The sequence below is a fragment of the Aegilops tauschii genome, chromosome 5 (assembly GCF_002575655.3).
Source record: "Aegilops tauschii subsp. strangulata cultivar AL8/78 chromosome 5, Aet v6.0, whole genome shotgun sequence".
In the NCBI taxonomy this organism is placed as follows: domain Eukaryota; kingdom Viridiplantae; phylum Streptophyta; class Magnoliopsida; order Poales; family Poaceae; genus Aegilops; species Aegilops tauschii.
The window spans coordinates 228,484,567-228,509,430 of record NC_053039.3 but is presented as its reverse complement, the minus strand read 5'-3'; the positions used below and the strand labels follow the sequence as shown (position 1 = coordinate 228,509,430).

The following is a 24,864-nucleotide window of genomic DNA, read 5'->3' as shown; positions in this document are numbered from 1 at the left end:
ATGAACTTAATACTCTAGATGCATGCTGGATAGCGGTTGATGTGTGGAGTAATAGTAGTAGATGCAGAATCGTTTCGGTCTACTTGTCACGGATGTGATGCCTATATACATGATCATGCCTAGATATTCTCATAACTATGCACTTTTCTATCAATTGCTCGACAATAATTTGTTCACCCACCGTAGAATATGCTATCTTGAGAGAAGCCACTAGTGAAACCTATGCCCCCCCCCGGGTCTATCTTCCATCATATTATTTCCTATCAATTTGCTATTTCTGCCGCCGGTTATTTTTTAATCTTTACTTTCCAATATATACAACAAAAATACCAAAAATATTTATCTTATTAACTTTATCAGATCTCACTTTTGCAAGTGGTCGTGAAGGGATTGACAACCCCTTTATCACGTTGGTTGCAAGGTTCTTGATTGTTTGTGCAGGTACTAGGGACTTGCATGTAGTCTCCTACTGGATTGATACCTTGGTTCTCAAAAACTGACGGAAATACTTACGCTACTTTGCTGCATCACCCTTTCCTCTTCAAGGGAAAACCAACGCATGCTCAAGAGGTAGCACATGCTCGGTTGGAATGGCTCATGCACGGGGATAAAAATACTTATTTCTTCCATCTACGAGCGAGTTGAAGAAGGAGGAAAAACCAAATTAAGGCATTGTAGAAACCATATGGGGAGCTCACTGATAATGTGCATGAGATGGAGAATATGGCCACTTCCTTTTACCAACACCTGTACATGTCAGAGGGAGTCCAAAACATGGAGCAGGTTATTGACACGGTCCCGGTGAAAGTAACACAGGCGATGAACGACATGTTGAATGCCCCTTACAGCATGGAGGAAGTGAAAACTGCTCTGTTTCATATGTTCCCAATTAAGGCTCCGGGACCGGATGTCTATCCAGCGCACTTCTTCCAACATCATTGGGAGATCTGTGGTGATGATGTAACAAAAGTGGTTCTGAAAATAGTAGAAGGAACCGAATCTGCGGATTGCATCAACGGATGATGTTGGTTCTTATACCAAAGGTAAAAAAACCCCACACTTCTGTCTCAGTTCCGTCCAATCAGCTTGTGTAACGTTTTGTACAAGATTGCTTCGAAGGTTATCTCTAACAGATTGAAGGTAGTATTGCCTGACATCATATCAGAGGAACAGTCTGCTTTTGTCCCAGGCAGGTTGATCACAGATAACATCATCACAGCCTACGAGTGTCTGCATTTTATGAAGAGGAATAAGGCCAAGAAAAATCAATCCTGTGCATTGAAACTGGACATGATGAAAGCGTAGGATAGAGTGGAGTGGTCTTACTTAAAGGCCATAATGCTGAAGCTGGGATTCACTGAAAGGTGGGTAAACATAGTTATGGGCATGGTAACAACGGTTGAGTTTGCAGTTCTGTTTAATGGAAAGAAGCTCAGCAGCTTTAAACCTTCAAGAGGAATCAGACAAGGGGATCCGATAGCTCCATACTTGTTCTTGTTAGCAGCAGAGGGCCTGTCGTGCCTTTTAAAATCCAAGAGTGAGTCATCCAATTTGCATGGGCTACAGGTAGCGCCTACGGCACCACCAGTAAACTATCTTCTATTTGCTGATGACAGCCTGCTGTTCTTCAAGGCAAATGGTGTGGGAGCTAACGAGGTGTACCATGTTCTTGATACTTACTGTCAGGCCACTGGGCAACGAATCAACTACTCAAAATCCTCAGTTTTTTCAGCAAGGGGGTACCAGATTCTATGAGACAAGAAATCAAGGATATACTGCATGTGCAAATGAAACTCTAAACGAGAAGTATTTGGGGATGCCATCTGACATTGGTAACTCAAAGAATGGAGCCTTTAAATACTTAAAGGACCGGTCGTGGAGCAAGGTTCAAGGGTGGATAGAGAGCACCCTATCATCTGCGGGCAAGGAAGTCCTTGTGAAATCGGTCGCTCAAGCAGTGTCAGTTTTTTCAATGTCATGTTTCAAGCTGCCAAGGGGTTTATGCGAACATTTAAACATGTTAATAAGGAAGTTTTGGTGGGGAAGCAAAGAGGGAAAACGGAAGCCACATTGGGTTTCCTGGAAATCTATGACTCAGCCGAAGGGATTGGGGGGACTTGGCTTTAAAGAATTTGAGTTATTCAACTTGGCAATGTTGGCCAGACAGGCATGGAGGATTCTGCAGAACCCAGAGACATTAAGCGCCCGTCTGTTAAAGATCATATACTACCCGTCATCTGATTTCCTTGAGGTGGATTTCGGTAGTCACCCGAGCCAAGTGTGGAGAGCAATTGTTGAAGGTAGAGATATTCTGAAACAAGGTCTAATAAGAAGAATTGGCAATGGGGAGACGACACACATATGGACACACAACTGGCTACCACGAGACGAAATGCTCCGCCCGTACTGGTGTTTCTCACCCAATAGGCCTACCTTGGTCTCGGAACTCATTGATCGCACAACGGCTTCATGGAATAAGCAATGCGTTGTTGAAACGTTCATGCCAATGGACACTCAGGTGATAATGGGTATCCCGTTGTGCACACGGAATATACCAGACTTTTGGGCATGACATTTTGATAAACATGACATTTTCTCAGTTAAATCAGCTTATAATATGCTTGTGGCAACGAGACAGAGGAGAGAGGCCTGGCTCGAGAGCAATGCAGGGTCATCTAGCTCCGCAACGGAGGAGGGGGCGTGGAAGTCGCTGTGGAAGACAAAAGTCCCTGGCATGATTCACATGTTTATGTGGAGATTATCTAAACAGTCTCTGCCTACAAATGATGTCCTTGCTCACAGACATATGGCAGATTCTGATCGGTGTGGGTTGTGTGGAAACCAAGACTCATGGCGTCACACGCTGCTGGAGTGTTCGTCATCTCGGAGCGTATGGGCGCTGTCAGAAGAGGATATCACACATACAATCACGTCCACCACAGAGCCTCATGCCAAGCAATGGTTATTTACCCTAATGGAGATGCTCCCCGACGAGAAATTTGTCAAGATGGTTGTCACTCTATGGTCGATATGGTATGCTCGACGAAAGGCAATACATGACGGGATTTTCCAGAGCTCTCAAGCAACACATCTTTTTGTTCAGAGGTTCGTTGAAGAGCTAGGGATTGTTGGCAGTTTACAACGCCGATCTGGTCCAAACCCTCCGACTCCAGCGGTCCGTCAACAGAAACCAAAGAAGCCACCGCCGGGCTTCTGCAAAATCCACGTCGATGCCGGGGTGCGATCACGGGGAGGATCTACAGCTGCTGTGTGCAAGGACGAAGCAGGCAACTACATTGGTAGTTCGGCTCTAGTAATTGAAGGAAGTTTTGATCCTGCTACCCTGGAGGCAGTAGCATGTCGTGAAGCACTTTCCCTAGCTAAAGATCTGCATATTATGAATTTTGTGGTTGCTTCAGATTGCAGACAGGTGGTCCTGGGCATCAATGCGAGATCGCAAGGGCGATATGGAGCAATCTTAAGTGAGATAAACCTTAAAGCCTCTTCTTTCCAGTGTAATTTTACTTTCGAGAGTCGTGCTGTTAATTATGAAGCACATAGTCTAGCTCAATTTTCTCTTTCTAGAGGCCCTGGTCGCCATGTTTGGTTTGGTCCGTCTCATGACCAAAGACGCATCCCACATCATGTGGAATATGATGAATAAAGTGGTGTTTTACCCCTAAAAAAAGCTATAAGAGAGACTGTGGCCATGGTGATGTCGCTGTGGTGTGCTGGAGCTCAGCCGGAGTTTTTCTGGGTGCATCTTGTATCAATTTTAGAAATTTATCAACCCAGAAACGCTTGAAGCTTAGGGAGTTAGAGAGGCTCTTGTCTTAGCAGAAGACCTTTATGACAAGAAGATTCACATTACCTTGGACTGCAAGACAATTGTGGAGGGAGTTAAACATAGTTCCTCGGTGGAATATGGAGGTTATACATGAAATTATAGAAAATTCCACTGTTTTTACCTCTTGTAATATAGTCCATGAGTATAGGACCTCGAATTTCGAGGCTCACAGTCTCGCTAAGCACGCTCTTTTGCTCGGGTTCGGCCGCCATGTTTAGTTAGAGCAGCCCGGCGATCTACTTTTCATCCCTGTAAACATTGCTATGACTGAATAAAGCTTGGCGAGAATGTCTCAAAAAAAGCTATAAGAGAGACTATTCTATAGAGTTTCTAACGCCTGACCTATATATCGCGTAAAGCAAAAAATAAGCACCCGCACGTAGCTACAGATCAGGGCCGTCCCAGTACTGTAGCAAGATTATCGACTTTTTGCGATGGCTTTTTTAGTTTTTACTTTTATTTTTCTTATGGTTTTATTTTTTTCCTTCCAGCTTTTATTTTTGGTGATTTATTTTGTTTTCTCTCTTTTTTCTATCCTGCTTTTCTCTGATATTTCTTTCCTGGTTTTCATTGGGCTTTTAACACAACTCTGTGTTTTTCAGATACATCAGATTTGTTTGATACATGTTTAACCTTTTTCAAATAAATAAATAAAATTTCTTAAAATATCTCTTTATGGCTATTTTTCTCTTTCATACACATTACATGTTTTATACAGATAAAATATTTTTAAACATAATTATCATTTTCAAAATACAAGATTACTAATTTTTAATAATATTTTGAGGTACATTTTTCCATAAAAATTGTATATTTTCCGTATAAAGTGGAAGCATTTTGTATACTTGTTAATTTTTTTGCAAATACACGATTAAACTTTATTTAGATATGATTTGTTGTCTACTTTGTCCATACAAATTCTACATTTTTTGTATGCATAAGAAACATTAATCTGATACATGTTTAACATTTTTTAGTAACTGAATAACATATTTTCAGTTAAAGTTTTTATGTCTACTTTTTTCATACAAAATGTACTCCCTCCGTTCCAAATTACTCGTCGTGGTTTTAGTTCAAATTTGTAAACATAAGAACCATTTTTATTATACAGGTTTAACATGTTTCAAGTGCATGATTCACATTTTTTTCATAAATATAGTACATATTTCTTATACATCAGGAATATTTTTATATACACTCAATATTTCTAATAACACGTCCATCCCAAAAGATGTATCGCTGGTTTAGTATAAAATTATACTAAGGTTATACTAAATGAGCGACACTTTCTGGAACGGAGGAAGTACTTGATTAATATTTTCTTAAAATAAATGTTTTGATGTCTACTTTTTCCCATACACCATGTACATTTTTGTATACACCAGAAACATTTTTTTGTACCAGATTATCAATTGTTTCAAATATTGTTTTATATCTGCTTTTTTCAAAGAGTTTGTACATTTTCTGTACACATCGGAAACATTTTTCTATACATGTTTCACACTTTTTAAATGCATGAATTAAGTTTATACAAAAAATTATGTAAATTAATTATCTATTATATATGTTTTAAATATTTATATATATAAATAGATGTAAAAAAGGAAAGCGGAAACACACAAAAATGTCAAAAAAATGAGCGCTTAAGGCCCGTGGACCTCCAGCGCGATGGGTCGGCCCATTGTGCAAGTGTTACTTTTTGGGCTTGGAAGCGTGCAAACTGGTGCATCCGGACGCAGCTATGTGTCGCGTGTTGGGCGCTCCCTCTAGATTTTTGTTTTCACTTTTTCTTTCAGAATTTGGATGTTTTTTGTTTTGTTTTTACTTTTTAGTTTTCGCCTGGTTTTTTCTTGGTTTTGGAGGAAAAAAATTGTTTGTTTTTACGAAGCACACCGTGCTTTTTGAAAAGGAAAAAAATATGTGATTCCATGAAAAACACATATTTGTTTCTGGGGAACCATCGATTTGCTTCCGCGAGAAGCTCAAAAAATAATACGTGCTTCTCAAACAGGAAAAAGTCGTTCCTTGCACGAGAAACTCATATTTGCTTTTCGTGTAAGGACAGATTTGCTTTCATGAGAAACACCCAGCTATGTTTTTCAAACAAAAAAAAATTGTGCATCCACGAGAAGCACGGTTTGCTTCTCGTGGAAGCACATATTTGTTTCCGCAGAAGCACACAGTGGTGCTCTCTTGAAAAGGAAAAAAGTAAAGACCTCACTGTCCTTTTAGGCTCCAGTTTTTTTTTTCACTTTTTTGGTATTCATTTTCTTTTCGGTTGCTAGTTTTTTTTGTTTCTTTGTATTTTTTTGGGGGCGTTTCGGCTTCTCCTTTTTTGGTTTTTTCATGAATTTTTTTGTCGAAATCTGTACATAAGATCTAGTTTCAAAGATCTTGACGTGAAAAAGATAACAGTGAAAGCAGTTTCGAATTTGGATGAAAGGTTCAAGACGTAAAACATTTTGAATAAACGAATCTACGAAAAAGAAAAGAAAAACTCACAGGTTATGACAAGTGGCGCACATCGCACTTACAGTGCGCCACTTGTCAACCCTGAGAATGTGGGGAGTGACCATTGCAAAGGGTAACCCGTAACTAGTGATTTAGGGTTTCTAATAGTTCGCTGATCCTTTCCTCAGAGAAAACTGGATTTACCCTTTTCTTAGTGTTTTTTTCCTCCTCCGTTTTTCTTTGGGATATTTTCCTGTTTCTTTTTTTTTTCTTGCGGTTTGTTTGCTCATATTTCCCTATTCTTAGCTTTTTGTTCAAAGTATTCTTTTTTTTTGATAATTAATAGAGATTTTATTTAGAATTTCAACACTTTTTTCTTAAATGACACAAAAAAGGTTTTCAAAAGTTGAATATTAAAGAAAAAACAAAACATATTTTTATTTGCAGAGTAGTTTTTCAAAATTACATAAATATTTTTTCAACTACATGACACACTTTCTAAAATTACATGGCCCAATTTATAAAGTACACGAATATTTTTATATTTTTTATTTTGCAAACATTAATTAAAATTTTGAATTATTGAAAAATACATTTAATATCATAATTTTTTTTGAAATACATGAATCCTTTTCAAGATTTTCGTGAACACTTTAAAAAATTTGCGAGCTTTAATTTCATGCACATATTTTTAAAATGTGCAAACATTTTATTGAAAAATACATAATTAGTTTCATAAATTGTCATACACATAGAAGTATGTCAACATGTTAAAAAAAATGCTAACATTGCATAGACCTAGCGCGATCGCTCGTTACATCAGCTCTAATCCCGAGAGGCGGATTTTACAAGTTTACTAGATTGTTGATGGCGCGTGTTGCCATGCCGGTCCATTTGAATGTTATTTGATAGTGTTGTAAATTTATTAAACATGGAGTACTTTTATTTTCAAATGCGAGAGTGCAGAATGGAAGTTCCAACGAGTTTCCATCATCCTGGCTGTGGGCCTTACTTGTTTGCATTGCATATGGACCCCAACACAAACCTTAACGGCGGGTGTTGTCTAGTACATTTATCCAATATAATGGTATAGATTTATCTTTAGGATTATAAATTGACCAAGAAGTAACATTAAACGGTATGAATTTTGTCTTCAAGATTAGGTTGTCCAAGAAGCAAAATTAAATAGTGGTTACAAGACAGTTTATTGGCATTGCCCTAGGCAGATTTGTGACAAAAATACGTAGTTCCGCATGCAAATAAAACTAACGAATGAAATATATATAGTTTAGAGTTTTTTCTAACTGAGAGTATAAGCATCATACCATATTAATTCCCAAAGCACATAAAATTGGTTGTGCAATGATATTGTACATAGTAATCACAACATGAGAGGCATTAGAAGAGAGTAGTTTTTCAGCTAGGCACCCTCTATGAACAGTAAAAAAAAAAGAAACTTGCAACATCAAAGATGATCAAACTTTGTAGGTGCTTGCAAGTTTTCATGCCAAAAAACCATTCGAGGAGCTCTACACATGAAAAAGATTCCAGTGCTTGGAAGTTTTGAGCACTTTTAGCACTGAAATCTGAAACTCGTTTGTACACCTTTCTCTAAATGATATTTTGGCATGAAAACTTGTAAGAACCTATAAAGTTTGAGCATTTTTGAGGTTGCAAAGCTTCAGATTATTTACTTTTTTTTTTCTATTTTTTCGAATTTACTGTTCATATGGGTGCCTACGCACCCGGGAGCTATCACAACTTTTTGGGCATTAGAAATGTATCAGAATATTAGCATGTCGATCAACTGGGAATGCTAGCTTCTTTTTAAACCTGGAATGCTAGCTTGGTCTCAAAGGATTATCCTAGTTCCGCCGTTCCTCTGAAACTGGTTCCAGGAATAACGCTTGTAGACTGTCAGTTGTGTATGCTCTTGTCCGGATTAGTTTTGCTTACCGGCTGTACCATCTCATTGTTTGCAGGGGCACATTTGCATTATATTCGTTGATCTGCTGGTATGCAAAAGTTAGCCTGTTACAGAATCGACAACGTGTGGATGAAGATATTGCTAGTTATAGGCTTAAGTTACCTACTAGTGAGCTTGAACGTGCTCTGCTTGTCAAAGACTTTCTAGGAAGCCACTCTTCAAAAACATTCTCCTGTTCCTGGTTCTGATGGGGACTTCCATGGTGATTGGAGATGGCACCTTCACTCCATCTATGTCAGGTGCTTCATATCCACACTTATGTCCTTGTTTCTTCTACCAACAAAGATTCTGAAATTGCTATTCACCTCGAGAATACATTATTGCTGACCTCCTCTCCTGTTTCTGTTGTATTCAGTTATGTCTGCTGTCAGTGGTCTCCAGGGTGAAGTTGCTGGATTTGATATAGGTTTTTTATGCCGCTCATGAATATCGCGATAGTCCACCTATGTCTGTCATTAGATAACTGCCGACATATTAAACCATCTTTTCATATAATCCTACTTTCGAAAGCCACAAGAACATAATATCTCCTTTCTTCATCTTTTTCGGCAGATTTTATTGTAATTGTTTCAATCCTAGTTGTTCTGCTATTGTTCAGCGTCCAGAGGTTTGAAACTGGCACAGTTGGAATCATGTTCGCTCCTGTTTTGGCTTTGTGGTTTCTTAAACAATAAACATACTCTCCTTCTATATCTAGAAAGTTCAGAACATGACCAAGATGCATAAATCGCAACTGAAACATGAATTGTACTTGGACAATTCTAGCTACAGATTTTATTTAATGATAGCAGTAAGAAACCGACATAGAAGCACGAAGAGAGAGTATCTTAGGGAGGCTTGTGGAGGGACTCGTTTTTTAAAGAGAAAATGGACAGTGCTTTGGACACAGCGTAGTCACATATCTATTGTTGTTCATGTTCTTCACACTTTTTTGTTTGGAACACATATTATCATTGTTGTAGGCATATGTTGTACAGTACTTATGACAACGAAGATGATCTTTGCTGTAGGAATATGTTGTACAGTACTTACGACATGAGACTGTAATATGATTGTAGGTCTTGTAAATTCTTCACCATTCGCACCCAGAACACCAGGTTCACGATCACGCTGAAGAACACCATCATCACCTGGCCCTGCAAAATCACATAAACAAATCGCCAAGCTCCAACATCTGCCTAAATCAGTTGACCACACCCAACATGAACGCCACTTGTATGTATTTTTTTTGGAATAAGAGGGCATCAAGATAAGGCAATTGCCTAGTGGAAGAATGAATTACACATGAATTGAAAAGAAATATAGGGAAACCTATCCAAACACCATGGAGGCTTTGCTGCCGAAGTGAAAAGGTTGAGTGAACGGTGGTAGGGGAGGCAGTATATATACACATATATACCATCATCCACCATGAATGTATGAACAGAAACTGAATAATAATTGCATCTTGAAATCTTGGTGGAGCAGTATCGATCAGACGAGGCGTTGGCCTTAAGAGAATCTACAACCGGACCTCTCAAACCCGCCTCATACGTCCGGGCGGCCGCCCGCTCACTGTCCGGTCACGATTTTTTGACCCAGACGGGGTCCTTAACGGGCCTCAAACGCCCGAGCTGACCGGCACCACCCGCCACGTCGGACCCGACAACAGCCTGACCCCACCCCAAATTGCACCAAATCCACCAAACCCTTCCACCTCCTCCCGCCGCCCTCCAACCATTCCCGTGCCCAGACCCTCGCCGGCCTCCACCCTTACTCCCAATCCTCACCTCCGGTCCCGATCCACCGTCGAAGATGTCGCCTAGCCCGACCCACACCGCCGCGACGGAGAGGCAGTCCGCCTCGTCTGCCGGCGGCATGATTTCGTCCGCGGCGACTTGCAAGGTGGAGAACGTCGCCCGCAAGTTGCGGCAGTGCCGACAGCAAGAGAGAGGGAGGCAGCAGCGGCGTCGCAGGAAGACTCAAACGTGGTGGAGCAACTTTCTCCTCCGCCGCACCCCTTCCCTTCGAGCGCTTACGCGGATTACTCTGTCCGACCCTGCTGGGACAGAGGATGATCCGGCCGCCGGCTGGGCCATCCCGGAGAGCTTTGCGACCACGCAGATGCCGGCGTTCGACGTGCGTGACTCGCCGCAGCCCGTGCTGGCGCGGATGAGCACGGGCTCCAGTAGTGCCCGGGCTGCCCTCGACATGTTCTACGGAATGACCGAACAAGAGTCGGTGTGTTTTCTTGCTCTTGTTCGCTCAGATTTTAGCATAGACCACTAGTTCATTTCGCTCATGACCAATGCTTGTAATGTAGGAGTCGTTCGTGTCGAACATGATCAATGACAATGAAGATCCGACCGAAATGGAGTATGAATTGGAGGCCACCACCGCATTTGAAGTTGGGACAACATCCGATCCCAATTCGAGCATTAAGAAGAAGAAGACCAAGACGTCGAAGGCAAGAGGTCCAGCATTCTCAAGATTTGAGGACGTCTTGTTGGTCAAAGCTTGGTTGGCCACAACAATGGATCTAATATGCAGTACCGAGCAAAAGGGAAACACCTATTGGACGAAGATTTGGAAGGAGTATCATGAGCAAAAGGAGTATGTGGAGGTGTATCCTATCGTGACGACTCGCAATGTGCCATCTCTCCAACATCGTTGGGGGATCATTCAAGGGGAAGTGAACAAGTACGTCGGCTACTACTCACAAGTGACCAAACACCCTCAAAGTGGGATGGGAGTCGCGACTCACGTAAGCTCGATTGCCTCATCTTGTCGTCCATTGCATATGCTTCTTGTGTTTGCATTCTCGTACTCATACATAGAGCTTGAGAAGGAGAGGTTGCAACTCGCATGGGACGCGGAAGATGCAAGGATCACGTTGGCGGACGAGATCCTCTATGATGAGCATTCGAAGAAGTGGCTTGTGGACAAGAAGATGGAGATCGACGGTCGTAGGAAGTATGAGGCGGCGAGGGCGGCTGCGGCCCGGATGCAGGCGGAGGAGGCAGCCCGGATGCAGTCGGAGCAAGCAGCCCGGATGTAGGTGGAGCAGGACGACCGGGATGCATTTCGCTCGGAGCACACGCCCAGCCAGTGATCCGAGGCCATCCGTCATGCTCGGACATTGATTTCATTTTGCCATGTCCGGTTTGTTGAACTATGATTTGCTTTGCTTTGTTTTGAACTTTGGCATTCGAACAGTTTGTATCGTATGATCGACGTGTATGGATTTGTGAAAGTGCTAGTTATCGACTAGAGGGGGGGGGGGTGAATAGGCGATTTTTATGGAAGTCTTCAAAACACGAGGTCTTTGAAGACAAACAGTAGAAATGAACCTATTGATATGCAGCGGAAGGTAGACTACACTAGACAAGCCATAGTCAAGTAAGCAATGTAGTGAAAGCACGAAAACTATCAGCAGCTGGGTGGTATGGATCAGGATGGAAGACAGTATGAAGCCAACAGTAAATAGTCTTCACTCAGTGAAGTCAATCAGATCAGACAAGCAGGTAATGACTTCACGAAGACAAACTGTAAATTAAGGGGAAGTGGAGGATAGAACCAGTTGCTTGGTGAAGACAGGGATTTGGTAGACCAGTTCCAGTTGCTGTGACAACTGTACGTCTGGTTAGGGAGGCTGAGATTTAACTCAGAAGACCGCATCTTCACCTTATTCCCCTTGAGCTAAGGACACCCAGTCCTCGCCCAATCACTTTGGTAAGTCTTCGCCTGCTCCACCTGCTCTCATCTCCTCTCCTCTCCTCTCCACCTGCTCTCCCACCACCCTAATGGAGGTCTTCGCCGGCGACTTCAATGGAGGGTCTTCTGCATTGGGATTTCAACCCCGGCCTAGCGGTCGCGGATCAGGTGCGCCGGCGTTTTGGTTCTACGGTTCATTTCTCCCACGTCCATGGGACCAAGGAATTTTTCTTGGTCGTCTACTTCTCGTCGGCATCTTTCGTTCTATCGGAAGAGTCAGTAGGTTTGACGTTGCAATGCTGCATTGGAGGCTTACCCTCGGGCCTCAATGTTCAAACCTTAAGCGATCGGCGTTTTCGCTTCTCGGTGGCTTCCAACAAGGTTGGTCATTTCATATATCACCTCAAGGATCGCATCTGGCCGGACTTCATATGTCACTTTCAACTATTTCGAGCCAGGGATCATGGTGTTGCTCCCATTGATAACTTTTGGCACTCTGATAAGAATGCACATGAGATTTCAATCCGTTCCCCAGTTGCTATTAGGTCTAATCTGGATTTTTTGCGCCCACATAGCCAAAGGAATTCTGATTCTCTACATAGTCTGCATGGCCATGGTTCTGCTATGTGTATTGGAGGCCTGCCGGAATCCGTGCCGTCGACGACCACCACTGCTATTCCGGCCACCAACCACAGTTTTGGTAACAAGGTACAGGCAGTAATGACATTAATGGTAATTATGGCTCTCTATCTGCGGTCGGTCTTTCCTTTGGGGATATTCGTCTGCCCAATCATCTTAATGAATCTGCGGGAATCACGGATAATCATCATTTATTACCAGATAGATTATGTTTGGGCACAATTAATTGTGATTTATTGGGCGACCGACCCACTCCGGATAAGATGAGCTTTGAAGGTCAGTCTTTTAAGCAAAGTTAGTGGGATTCCATTCCAACTTTCATGATATTTCACATTTTGGACCAACTTCGCTTTGGGTACTCTTCTACGCATATTGCTACCATTTGGTCTATCAAGTCCATGCCGCCCCTGGATTACATTTATAAGCGTCTACGTATTTGCTCAAACTGTGATATCTTGGGACATCTATCTAATAATTGCCCGGGGCAACCGTGTGAAACTTGCTTTGAGGCACCTTGTCAATGCAAGGCCACAGAGGCGAGAATCCTTGGAGATACTCGAAATGTTGAAATTACCCACCCTGAGGCTGATCATTCTGCCCATATATCTTGTCCAACGTGCAATTCTCCAAATCACTCTTACTTTCACTGCCCGGGCCTTAAGTTTTGTTCCTCTTGTGGCTGGCTGGGCCACTTCTATGGAGAATGTTCGGGGGCCCAGGTTCCACGTTTGAAATGGGCTCCCAAGGATGGGTTTGATGGCCGGCCCACGAATATCTGGCTGAACCCTCTCGTTATTAGGCCGCCCGACAAGGCTTCTGATTTATTGCCGCCCGAGGGAATGGATAAATCAATTTCGACAGATTCTTTTCAAAGTAATATTGGCAACTTATCTCAGTCTATCCCAGTCAATATCGAACATCGGCATCCAATCACCCAGGCGGATTTTAATGACTCACTTTCCCTCAACCGCCATGATACCATGGCTGGCAGTAAGCGCACTAGCACCGTTCGATGCCGATCGTGTGGTGACCCTGGCCACGTGGCGACATCTTGTTGGGTCAAGCAGAGGCAGGGCCGTCGCGTTTGGGTTCCCAAGAGGCAAAATACCCCTGCCGATACGCCTCCCTCGCTGTCACCTCTCATTCCCTCGATCCCACCCCTGCTCCTCCACCAAGCTCTCCCATGGCGAACTACCCTGTCAATGTCGTCCCGTACCTGCCGCAGGGCATGACCGTCGAGCTTGGGCCTGAAGATAGACTGGTCAGAGATGAGATGGTGGTCAGTCCGGTGCCGCCACTCCACCATGACTTCTTGGCCATTGCAGAGGTGAACCGCTTCGTCCCTTTCCATCAGAAAGCTCTGCTTCGCCACACCATCGAAGGTTTGCTCCATGAGTCCAATTTCTTCCCCACTGAAGTAGACGACTACCCGCTCGGGATTGGCATCTTTGGTTTCGTGGATTCTGTAGTTAGAGATACTGTGGTGGGCACTACATTTGAGCTAGATGAGGATGATGATAACCAAGGCACCGTTGTTTCCTTTGTTCCTCACGATGCTGCTATCAATATGCGCCAAACTAGCTTTGGGCCTCAAGTATGGCTGCTTTATATTGGATTGCCTCATGATTATCAAACCTCTCATTACATCCATAAGTCTGTGGACAAATTTGGGGAACTTATCACTTGGAATAATCCTAGAGGGGACAGGAAGTTTGTTCTGATCAAGGCCAGAGTTCTTAGTTTGCGTTGGGTGCCCAAAAGCTTCGTTATGCATCAGTTAGGTGGTGAGCGCTGTTGCTGGACGGCATGTGTCACGATCCTGCGCAGTAGCGATTGGAATGCTCATATCCCGGATGTGCCACCGGCGGACATGGATCCACCTCCTGCTGATGGGATCCCCCACCCCTTGTTCGGTGAAGGTCTCACCACGGAGCAGATGTACCAAGCAGAGCTTCTAAGGTGAAACCAAGGGTCGTTCCTTCTACTGCCGCTGCTGTCACCATAACTGAACTTCCTGATGAAGCAGATCTGCCACCTCCAACCCCAATCCCAGTCATTCAGCATATTGGCAATGTTATGTGTGGAATTCCAGCTGCTGAGCTCTCGGAGGAGGAGCTCCTTGCTAGCAAGGACGCGGGACCATCTTCTGATGCTGCCTAGTTTCCCTCTTTATCTTTCTTATGCCTGTTTTGGTTAGTTGGAACGTTCTTTGTTGGAATGTACGTGGGCTAAACTCTGAAGCCAAACAATTAGCACTATCTAATGCTATCAACTCTAGTGGTTGTGCGGTTATCTGCTTGCAGGAAACGAAAAAAATCATCTTTTGATAATGCTTTCATTAAATCTTTTTGCCCACGAAGATTTGATAAGTTTGATTTTATCCCCTCCCGGGGAGCATCAAGGGGAATTGCCACCATCTGGAACAGTGCTGTTTTCTCAGCTACTACTGTGGCCTCCGAAGAATTTGCGCTGGTTACTCGTTTCCACTCTACCCAGTCGGCTCAATCTTGGACCTCAGTCAATGTGTACGGGCGTTGTCAAGGCGACCCAAGAAATAACTTCATTGCCTGGCTTTTTTCACTTGATATACCTGCTAATGAAGATTGGCTCCTATGCGGAGATTTTAATTTCATTAGAGGGCCTGATAATCGTAACAAACCAGGTGGGCATTTTGGAGACATGATAACTTTTAATGATTTCATCAGATCGCAGGCTTTAATTGAATTACCCATCAAGGGCAGAACCTACACGTGGAGCAACATGCAAACTGATCCCCTCCTCGAGGAAATTGATTGGTTCTTCACTAGTAATCATTGGACCACCTCATACCCAAACACTCTTGTTAAACCTCTTGGTAGGCCTGTCTCAGATCACATTCCTTGTGTCATCAATATTGAAACAAAAATCCCCCGCTCCAAGCTGTTTAGATTTGAATCTTATTGGATCCATCACCTGAGGTTCCTAGATACTGTCAAAAGGGCATGGGCCATACCTGCTAACTCTCAGAATATGGCGTCAAATCTTTGCAAAAAGCTCAAGCACCTTCGACATGAACTCAAGAGTTGGAGTAAGAACATTTCAAAGTTATCGATTGCTATTGAGAACACTAATAAGGCTCTGCTTGAAATTGATGGCTTGGAAAACAGGAGACCTCTCACGACAACGGAAGCAAATTTCAGAACAATTCTCAAGAAACATTTATTGAGACTCCTCTCCTATCAACGGCAATACTGGAAGAAACGTTGCACAATTCGTTGGGTCCAATTCGGTGATGAAAACTCCAAATTTTTCCAAGCAATGGCGTCAGAGAGATATCGTAGAAATAACATACCCTCCCTCACGACTGACTCTGGCTTCTGTGTGGAGGATCATGCAAGTAAAGAAGCCATCGTATTTCAGACCTTCAAAGATCGACTCAGCACGAAATCCAATCATGACATGAAGTTTGACTTGCCCAGACTCATCAAAAAGATCGATGGCCTTGATGAACTCACAGTGCCATTCACCATGGCAGAGATAGACCATGTGATCAAAACGATGACGGCCGATCGTGCTCCGGGCCCTGATGGCTTTACAGGCGTATTCCTGAAAACTTGCTGGGATGTGATCAAGGAAGACTTTTACAAGCTTTGCAACCAGTTCTTTGAGGGTAATCTCAACTTAGAGAGCATTAATGAAGGCCTAATCACTCTCATTCCAAAAGTTAATGCGCCTTCAACAGTTAATGAGTACAGGCCTATCATGTTGCTTAATTGTTGTCTTAAGGTAATAACTAAACTTCTGGCCAACCATCTGCAACGAATTGTGCTCAAAATTGTGCACCGCAACCAATACGGCTTCCTCAAAGGACACACGATCCAAGACTGTCTAGCTTGGGCATTCGAATACATTTATCAATGTCAATCTTCCAAGAAAGAGATTGTTCTACTCAAGCTTGATTTTGCAAAAGCCTTCGACACCATTGATCATGATGCCATGATTGAGATCATGCGCAACATGGGCTTTAATGACAAGTGGCTCGGCTGGATTAAGTGCATCTCTGCCTCGGGAAAATCAGTTGTCCTCCTTAATGGCGTACCGGGGAGACAATTTCATTGCAAATGTGGTGTTCACCAAGGTGACCCTTTGTCCCCCTTCATTTTTGTCCTAGCCACGGATTTGCTGCAAGCCGCAATTAATGATGCATTCGCTAGAGACCTCATCAAGTTGCCTTTCCCATGCAATACACAAAAGGACTACCCGATCATTCAATATGCGGATGACACGATTCTTGCAATGCCGGCTTGTCCCATCCAGGCCACAACCATCAAAAATATCCTGTCCGACTATGCCACCTCTATTGGCTTAAAAATTAATTTCCACAAATCCACACTTGTCCCGATCAACTGTGAGGAGACACTGTACACCAACTTGGCGAATATTTTCGGATATGTTGTGGGAAAGATGCCATTTACTTACCTTGGCCTCCCCATGGGGACTACTAAACCATCCATGCATGATCTTATGCCTATGGTCTGTCGGGTGGAAAGAAGGCTCTCAGCAACTCTTCATATGATATCATATGGTGGCAAGCTATCTCTGCTCAACTCGGTCATTACCTCTCTCATCATCTTCGCTATGTGCACGCTCAAGCTTCCAACTGGAATTATTGAACTCCTGGACAAGATACGGCGAAAATGTTTGTGGACAAAGAAAACTGATCAAGGCGACAAATGCACTTCCCTGGCTGCTTGGGATATGGTCTGCAAACCAAAAAGATGTGGTGGCCTGGGGGTCCTAAATCTGAAAATCCAGAACGAGACCCTACTCCTCAAGTTTCTACATAAGTTCTATAACCATTGGGACCTGCCCTGGGTTGAGTTGATTTGAAACTCTTATTACACCTCCAGGATACCCCACGCAACTGATTCTTGTGGCTCCTTCTGGTGGCGAGATGTCTCAAAGCTCATGCCCACTTATAGAGGAATCACCCTGGTTAATGTGAGTAATGGATCAAACACTCTCTTCTGGAAAGATATGTAGCTGGGTGAAACCTGGCCGAAACTCACCCTCGCACCTTCTCATTTGCCAAGGATGAAGACATCTTTGTTCGCGCGTTCCTGGGGACCACCAGCTTGCAGGAAACGTTCCACCTACCATTATCTGCGCAGGCTCATGCTGAGACCAGAGATCTACAGAGCATGACCTCGGACGTTCAGCTGGAAGATCAATCAACACATGATGAATGGACATACATCTGGGGATCCACTCACTTATCGGCCAACAAATTTTATGACTTTTTCTTCAGAGACATCCAAGCTCATCCTGCATATTTGGCTATGGAAGTCCAAAACCACTATGAAAATCAAAGTCTTTGGATGGCTCCTACTCTCGGACAGGTTGAACACCCGAAATATGCTAAAACGAAGACATTACAACATTGGTAACACCTTTGGTTGCCTGCTTTGCCCAACATGCACTGATGAATCGGTGGAGCACTTGTTTTTTGAATGCCCTTTTAGCTTACATTGCTGGGCCAAAATTGGAATGCAAGGGTCTACTCAAGGTAATAGGTTGGATTGGGTGGAATCGGCTAAAACTTCATGGAATAGACCATTATTCGTTGAAATCCTTCTACAATATTCTTGAAGTATCTGGAAAGAAAGGAACAACAAGCACTTTCGAGGAATCACTCCATCCACAAGCTCTTGGCTCTCTAGATTGAAAGAAGACCTATCCCTCCTCACTTATAGGGTGGGAGATAAGAATAAACCCTTCTTGCTTTCTTTCTTAGATACCTTGTAATAAAGCTCTGATTATACCTCCCCCCTCTCTCCACCCACAAAGTGGGATGGCTTTGTAACATACAACTCATGTACAGTTGCCGATTCATTTATTTAATTTGCAGTAGGAGCCTCTCCTACTGTTTCAGTGGTTCAAAAAAAACTCTGGTAAGTCTTCAAGGTAGACTTCCAAACCTTCACAGACTTCATTCACCGGCGATCCACAATGGCTCTTGGATGCTCAAAACGCGACGCCTAACCGGCTGGAGGATTCACAGTCCTCAAGTGTAACAAGTCTTCAGGTCACGCGGACAGAAAGACTTCAGTGATGCCTAACACTCTTTGGCTCTGGGTGTTTTGGGCTTTGTCCTCGTAAGGATCTCTCTATCAAATGCTTCGGAGGTGGGTTGCTCTCAAACGACAAAAGCCGTGCACTAACTCTGAGCAGCCACCTATTTATGGTGTAGGGGGTGGGCTATTTATAGCCAGGAGGCAACCCGACATGATTTGTCCAAAATGACCTTGGGTCTCTAAGGAACCGACACGTGTCCAACGGTCGGATTTGAAACACACGCGGCAACTTTACTTGGGCTAGAAGCCAAGCTGACTCATATAGCTCTGGATAAGATTTGCTCTCGTTGTCTTTGCTCGAAGACATTGGATTTTGGTTGAGCATCACTTCAGTCACTCTGACTTTGTTCACTTGGACCCCACTTAACAGTACGGTGGTTCCTATGACTCAACAAAGAAGAAAAGGAAACTATGAAACAACTATGTCTTCGCACTCCATAGTCTTCAAGTGAATGTCTTCACATGTCATAACCTTCATCGTGAATGTCATCACGAACTACCATTGTCTTCAATGTCTTCACACATTTTTAGGGGTCATCTCTAGTAGGTAAACCAAATCAATAAGGAACTACTACCTGTGTTATCCTGCAATTCTCACAAACACATTAGTCCATCAACCAAGTTTGTCATCAATACTCCAAAACCAGCTAGGGTTGGCACTAGATGCACTTACAATCTCCCCCTTTTTGGTGATTGATGACAAACTGGTTGAAGTTTTCAACGGGGATAAAAGTATGTGAAATTAAGGATTAAGGCATTGTCTTCATAAGTTGCAAAAGGCTCCCCCTGAAGATGTGCATATAAGTAGTTTGCTTTTGAATGCAAATGCACATGGCAGATTTTACTTTGTGGAGATCCTCTTCAACTTACGAAGACAATTTATCATGCATATATAAACATAACGAAGATAATGACATGCACAATGAAAGATGGGCGTCTGCAGAATGACTTTATGCGGAATTTACCATCGCATCACAAAGTAGCAGCAAAAGTAGCAGACGGCCATCAAGTTTAGTGTTACAACTCAAGAACCAGATAGTTTCAAAAATGAGAGTTGTAAGAACTTAGCAAAATAATGCAACCACCCATATGGACCCGCTTGAAGACTATCAACCTCATATGCTTCTCCCCCTTTTGTCAGTAATGACCAAAAAGGTTTGAAGACATAGAGGATCTACTGTTCCCAGTTGGAGATGAAGATGGAGCAGGGTCGACGTTGGAGTTTGGTGGTGTAGACGGGCCTGACGCAGAATCATGATGCAGTGCAGCTAGAGTTGGTGAAGTGGCATCATCCTCTTCATCAACGACTCTCGCAACAATAGTTGCAGCCGAAGACGAATGTTCAGAATCTTCAATAGATGGTGTGCGAAGCCAGCATGCATTTTGGGGAGGCCTGGATTCAAACTTGAAGTGCTCTGTGAAGCCATCTGCACTAAGATCATCTTCAGAGCAGAGCAATGTGAGGCTCTTCCAGGACGGCCGACAAGCTTCATGTGCAACAAATGTGTTCTTGGTGGCCAAGTTGCGAATGCGATTGACATCCACCAAGAGACTCTGCATCTGACGCTTCAGCCAGTCATGATGCTTATCCTGCTATTGATGTAAAGCCACCAGAAGCTCACGGTCGTTGAGGACACGAGGACGCTTCTGAGGCCTTTGAGCTATTGTGCTAGCAATGGCTTCAGTATTGGCACGGTGTGGCACTCTCAAGTTTCCAGCCAGAGGATAAGCAGGTGTTGCAGCATTAGGCACATGAATCCCTTCAATAGGCTGCGTGAAGCTCTGGAATTGTGCATTCTGAAGGTGGAGTGGCTTCTTGGCAGGCTCGGGGTAGATGGCTTCAATAGACATATCAACTTCAGGCAGAAAGACAATATGGTTGCGCACTGAAGGCTGATAGTGAATGGTTGAATGAAGCTTAATCAAGTGCATCACCCATGGAGCATAAAATTTCAGGCCAAACAGATCAACCCAGAAGCAGCAAGCTATCGAATGAAGAAATCATGAGTGTTGAATCTGATGCCATTCATAATATAGAATACCAAAGTCTTCATGGCGCCTTCAAGTTTAGCTTCAGAAGAATTTCCTTTGATAGGCCAGAGAGTACACCTCAGAATGTGGTACACTGTGCGTGGCAAGTACTCAAGGTCCTTGACAAAGAACTCCTTTGGGTATTCGGCGTCTTGGGGCAATGGCTTCATTATGCTCAGCATTTGGCTCATGTTTGGCTCAGGCTTCTAAAAAATGCTCCGCAGCTCATTCTGATGAAGCTGACAACCAGGTTCATATAACTCACCTGGAGTGGGTAGGGAAGTAAGCTCGATGATATCCTGAGCTTTGGCTTCGTGATGAACATCACCTGTCATCCACTCAAGGACCCAAGTCTTTGGATCCTTGTTGTAGCCTTGAATGTGGAGAGTAGCATAGAACTGCAGCACAAGCTCTTCGTTCTAATGTTCCTTGTTAGTCACAAAGGGCAGAAGACCAACGTCCCGAAAGCAGTCAAGGGCCTCTTCAAGACATAGCAGCCCAGCCATAGGATCACAATCCAGACACTTATGCGGAAAAATCTGGTCTTGGTTGTACAGGATGCAAGAGTAATAGCTTCGCTGCTGATGGCTTCCAAATCTGCCAGAGGTGATCTTGGGCTTCGTGTACGAGTTCTTGGTGTTGTCAAAGAAAGTATTGTGCTCTCTGAAGCTGAGCACGCTGAATGAGCCCTGTGTTGTGACAGCACTTGGAAGCCTTGGCAGTCGTGGCTGTGGCTTCTGAATTTGAGGCCTTTGCTCCACATGATAATCATATTGTGGCCCGGGAGCAGTAGGTGGAACCATGATGGACCATCCAACAGTCACCAACTCACCACGATTGAATGCGCGTTCCATAGTATCAGGCCTTGGAGGGGGAACGGCGCCATCAGAGATGATTGGCGTCACAATGGTGTCAGTATTCACATTGGCTTCGGGCTCCACATTATCATGAGCCATGACTGAGTCATTGGCTTGAGTGGCATTGTTGGTGGCAGCCTCAGTGTTTTCTACCTCCATCTGTTCAACGACTGGAGGGTCGGGCACAATCACATTCTCTTCAAGAATGACTGGATCACTGGCAGGGGGTGTGACTTCTCTTTCTTCTCCTTTCTCTTCTTCTTTTTCTTCCTCGACTGATGCAGCTGGAATGTCTTCAGCAGCTTTGGCTTCAGACTCAGAGGCAGACGGAGAAGGAGTGGCTTCAGGAAACACTTGACGTGCTACTGAGCTAGTGTGTTGCACTTCTTCTTCTGGAATGCTCGACATGGAGACCTGTAGCCTGAGGCCTTTGCGAAGCCTGCGAAACGCTGGCGACGCCTTTGGAGAAGGAGTGGTCTGCTCGATGTAGTTGTCATCATCAAGCACCAAAGAGGTGACTTGAGCAGGTGGAGTACGGGGCGTCTCATCTTGCACAGGGGTGTCTAGTTGTTGTCGCTTAGCCCATGAGTCATCTTGAGCGATTGGCATCAATGGACTACCAATGCTAATAAGTTCACTGCTCGTGGGAGCAGGCGATGATACCGACTAGGGCTCGAGCTGAGGAAGAACTTCATCATCATTTACATCGTCTTCACGACCAATGTCTTCACCTGCGTTGGGGTCAACATTTGGAACTTCTTCACTTTCTGGAGCCTCTGTGGAAGCAGGCTCATGAATCACCAGGCGGCGTTCTTGGTTGGTTGAGGCAGGGAGAGCAACTGAGATGGTTCAACTATGAGGGGCTCTGGGGCAGCAGCACGCTCTTTCTTCGAAGACTTTGAAGCCTTTGTTTTCAGTTTCTTCTTGGAGGGAGCATCTTCAGAGGTGTCCTTGAGCTTCCTCTTTCTGGCTTCGGCTTCGGCTTGCCTTGTCTTCTTCATTTCAGAAGCTGCTTACGAGACCTTTGGCTTCGAGCCAGTCATGCTGGCAGGGAAGACTATGCTTGGTCGTTCCTGCCATTGAGCTTCGGGTTGGGCTTCAACAGACTTCTTCTTTTGCTCGGCAGCCATCCTGGGGTCTATGCCAGGATGCCTAAGAGCCTTTCTCTTCTCAGCTTCATTGTGCGCTTGAACACATTTCTGTGCATAGTACTTCATGCGCTCGCGTGAGCCTTTGGCTTCTTCATGCTTCTTGGTGAACTCGGCCTTGAGGTCATTCATCATCTCTTGAAGATTTGCACATCACCCACACTAAGCTTGGCCATGTGCTTCTTGAAGTGTGCCTTCTCATAATCAATCTTGTTCTTATCTGGAGGATTTTCTAAGCCAAGGCCAGTTCATTGGCAATGGCTCCATGAAATGTGACGTTGATGTCCACTGGCAGCTGTAGATCATCAATGTTAATGCTTTGGTCCTCAAACCATTCATCAATGAAGTTGTTCAGAATATCAACATCAAAGAGAGGCAGATCTTGAAACATCTCTGCCTCTTGCTTGTTCTTGATCAGCATCTCTAGAGCTTCATCACCAAGATCTTCATCACTGGACAGGTCAATGGTGTCTTCCTCGTTGCGCAGAACGGCAGCACGAGTCAGGTCATGCCCTGAAATCTTCTTGGGCTTCTTGGTCTTCTTGGTACTCTTGGACACACGAGACAAGTCTTCAGACTGCACACTGGGTTTAGGAGGTGCAGCCTTCAATGGCTTCACAGTCGAAGCTGGTGGTGCAGCAGAGGGCTTTGAAGCTTTAGTCTTTTTCTTCTTCTGCTTCAGTGGTGCAGGTGCATCTTCAAAGTCTGCATCATCAGCAGATTGATCCATCGTGGCCCTCTGAGCAACAATGTGGGAGAGGAGCCCATCTAAGCTATTGAAGGGGCCGATGACATTGGGATTGGCTTCACGTGTGCCATCCTGTCTTGGAGCAGACAGACCCAGGTTGAAGTTGAGTCCGAAAGCCTCCCTGTTCTTTGCAGCTGACTCCTTTGCGAACTGAAAGTTGCGCTTGAAGAGATTGTCGTCACGACACCATAACAAAGATGATGGGTCGGCATTCTCAGGCTAAGGTCCTCGGACCATGCAAGGATAGAAACCTTGGGCAATGGCTTCAGGCTTCGACTTGGGTTGTAGATTCTTGTACAGAATATCGCCCCATGGGCGCTTGATGGCATTCTTCTCAGCATATTCAGCAGTGACGAAGTTGTACTTGAACCACTGTTCATCCCAATATCTTCGGATCCATTGGATCCCGAGCTTGCGTTGATTATAGTTCTCCTTAGGATCAATCTTGTACAGTTCATGCAGATCCGGGGGCAGATCTAGAGCGGTATTTCCACGGTGCTGCCTACCACCCTTCCTTGCAGATTTCTCAGAAGCCATAATATTCAAACAGATAGGCTTCAAGACAGTGAAAGGCTTCCGTCTACTTGTCAGACAAGAACTGGCTTCAGGGGAGTGAATATGATGCTGTAAGAATTCTGCAAATGAATGCAGGCTATGAGAACCAAGGGATTCTCCCACATACATGTACCTGTGACAGCATTAGAGATGTGAGGGAAGGGGAAGAGGTCATATGCATTCTCAGAAGATTTTGAAGATAAATCAGTTTGAAGACATTGACCTCATAGTGCAAAGACATTCACTTATTTGAAGTGAGTTGGTTCCAGATTTGTACGAATGCATGAATAAGTACAAGTGAGGAATCTAACTAGTTGTGAAGCATAAGTGAATATACTTTGCAAGATATGAGATTCAGAAAGAGACAGATCCAGATTTGGAGGTGTAGAACTACTTTTGGTTGAAGTGGATGGATTTGACAGATCAAAAAGGCTGTAAAAAAGTGAATTTTATTTACCACAGACGAACTGCTAGACGAGGCAGAAGGGAGGCTGAGTAGTCCAATCTACCGCGCCCTAACTTGGGCGGAAGACACCTACGACGGCGACGGAGAAGACGAGGTCCGCGGCCAGCGTGAGGACGGCGTCGAAGAGGTCGCGACAGCTAAGCGCTTCGTATCTGGCGTCGACGCAAGCTAGCGGTGGCACTAGGGTTTGAGCGAGATGGCGAGGTGGAAGAAGAGATAATGATTGCTCGGGATGTGTATTTATAAGGTAAAGGGCTGCACATTGCAATTACGTAGGTGCCCCTGGCGGTTCACATCTGATGGACACGTGGCATGCATGCAACTCATTG

At 44.2% G+C, this 24,864-nt stretch overlaps 1 pseudogene; it reads left to right on the top strand.

Annotated features, from left to right (window-relative positions):
• The first annotated feature begins 13,800 nt into the window (after nt 1-13,800).
• LOC141022702 (uncharacterized) lies at nt 13,801-18,401 on the top strand (annotated as a pseudogene).
• The last annotated feature ends 6,463 nt before the right edge of the window (nt 18,402-24,864 follow it).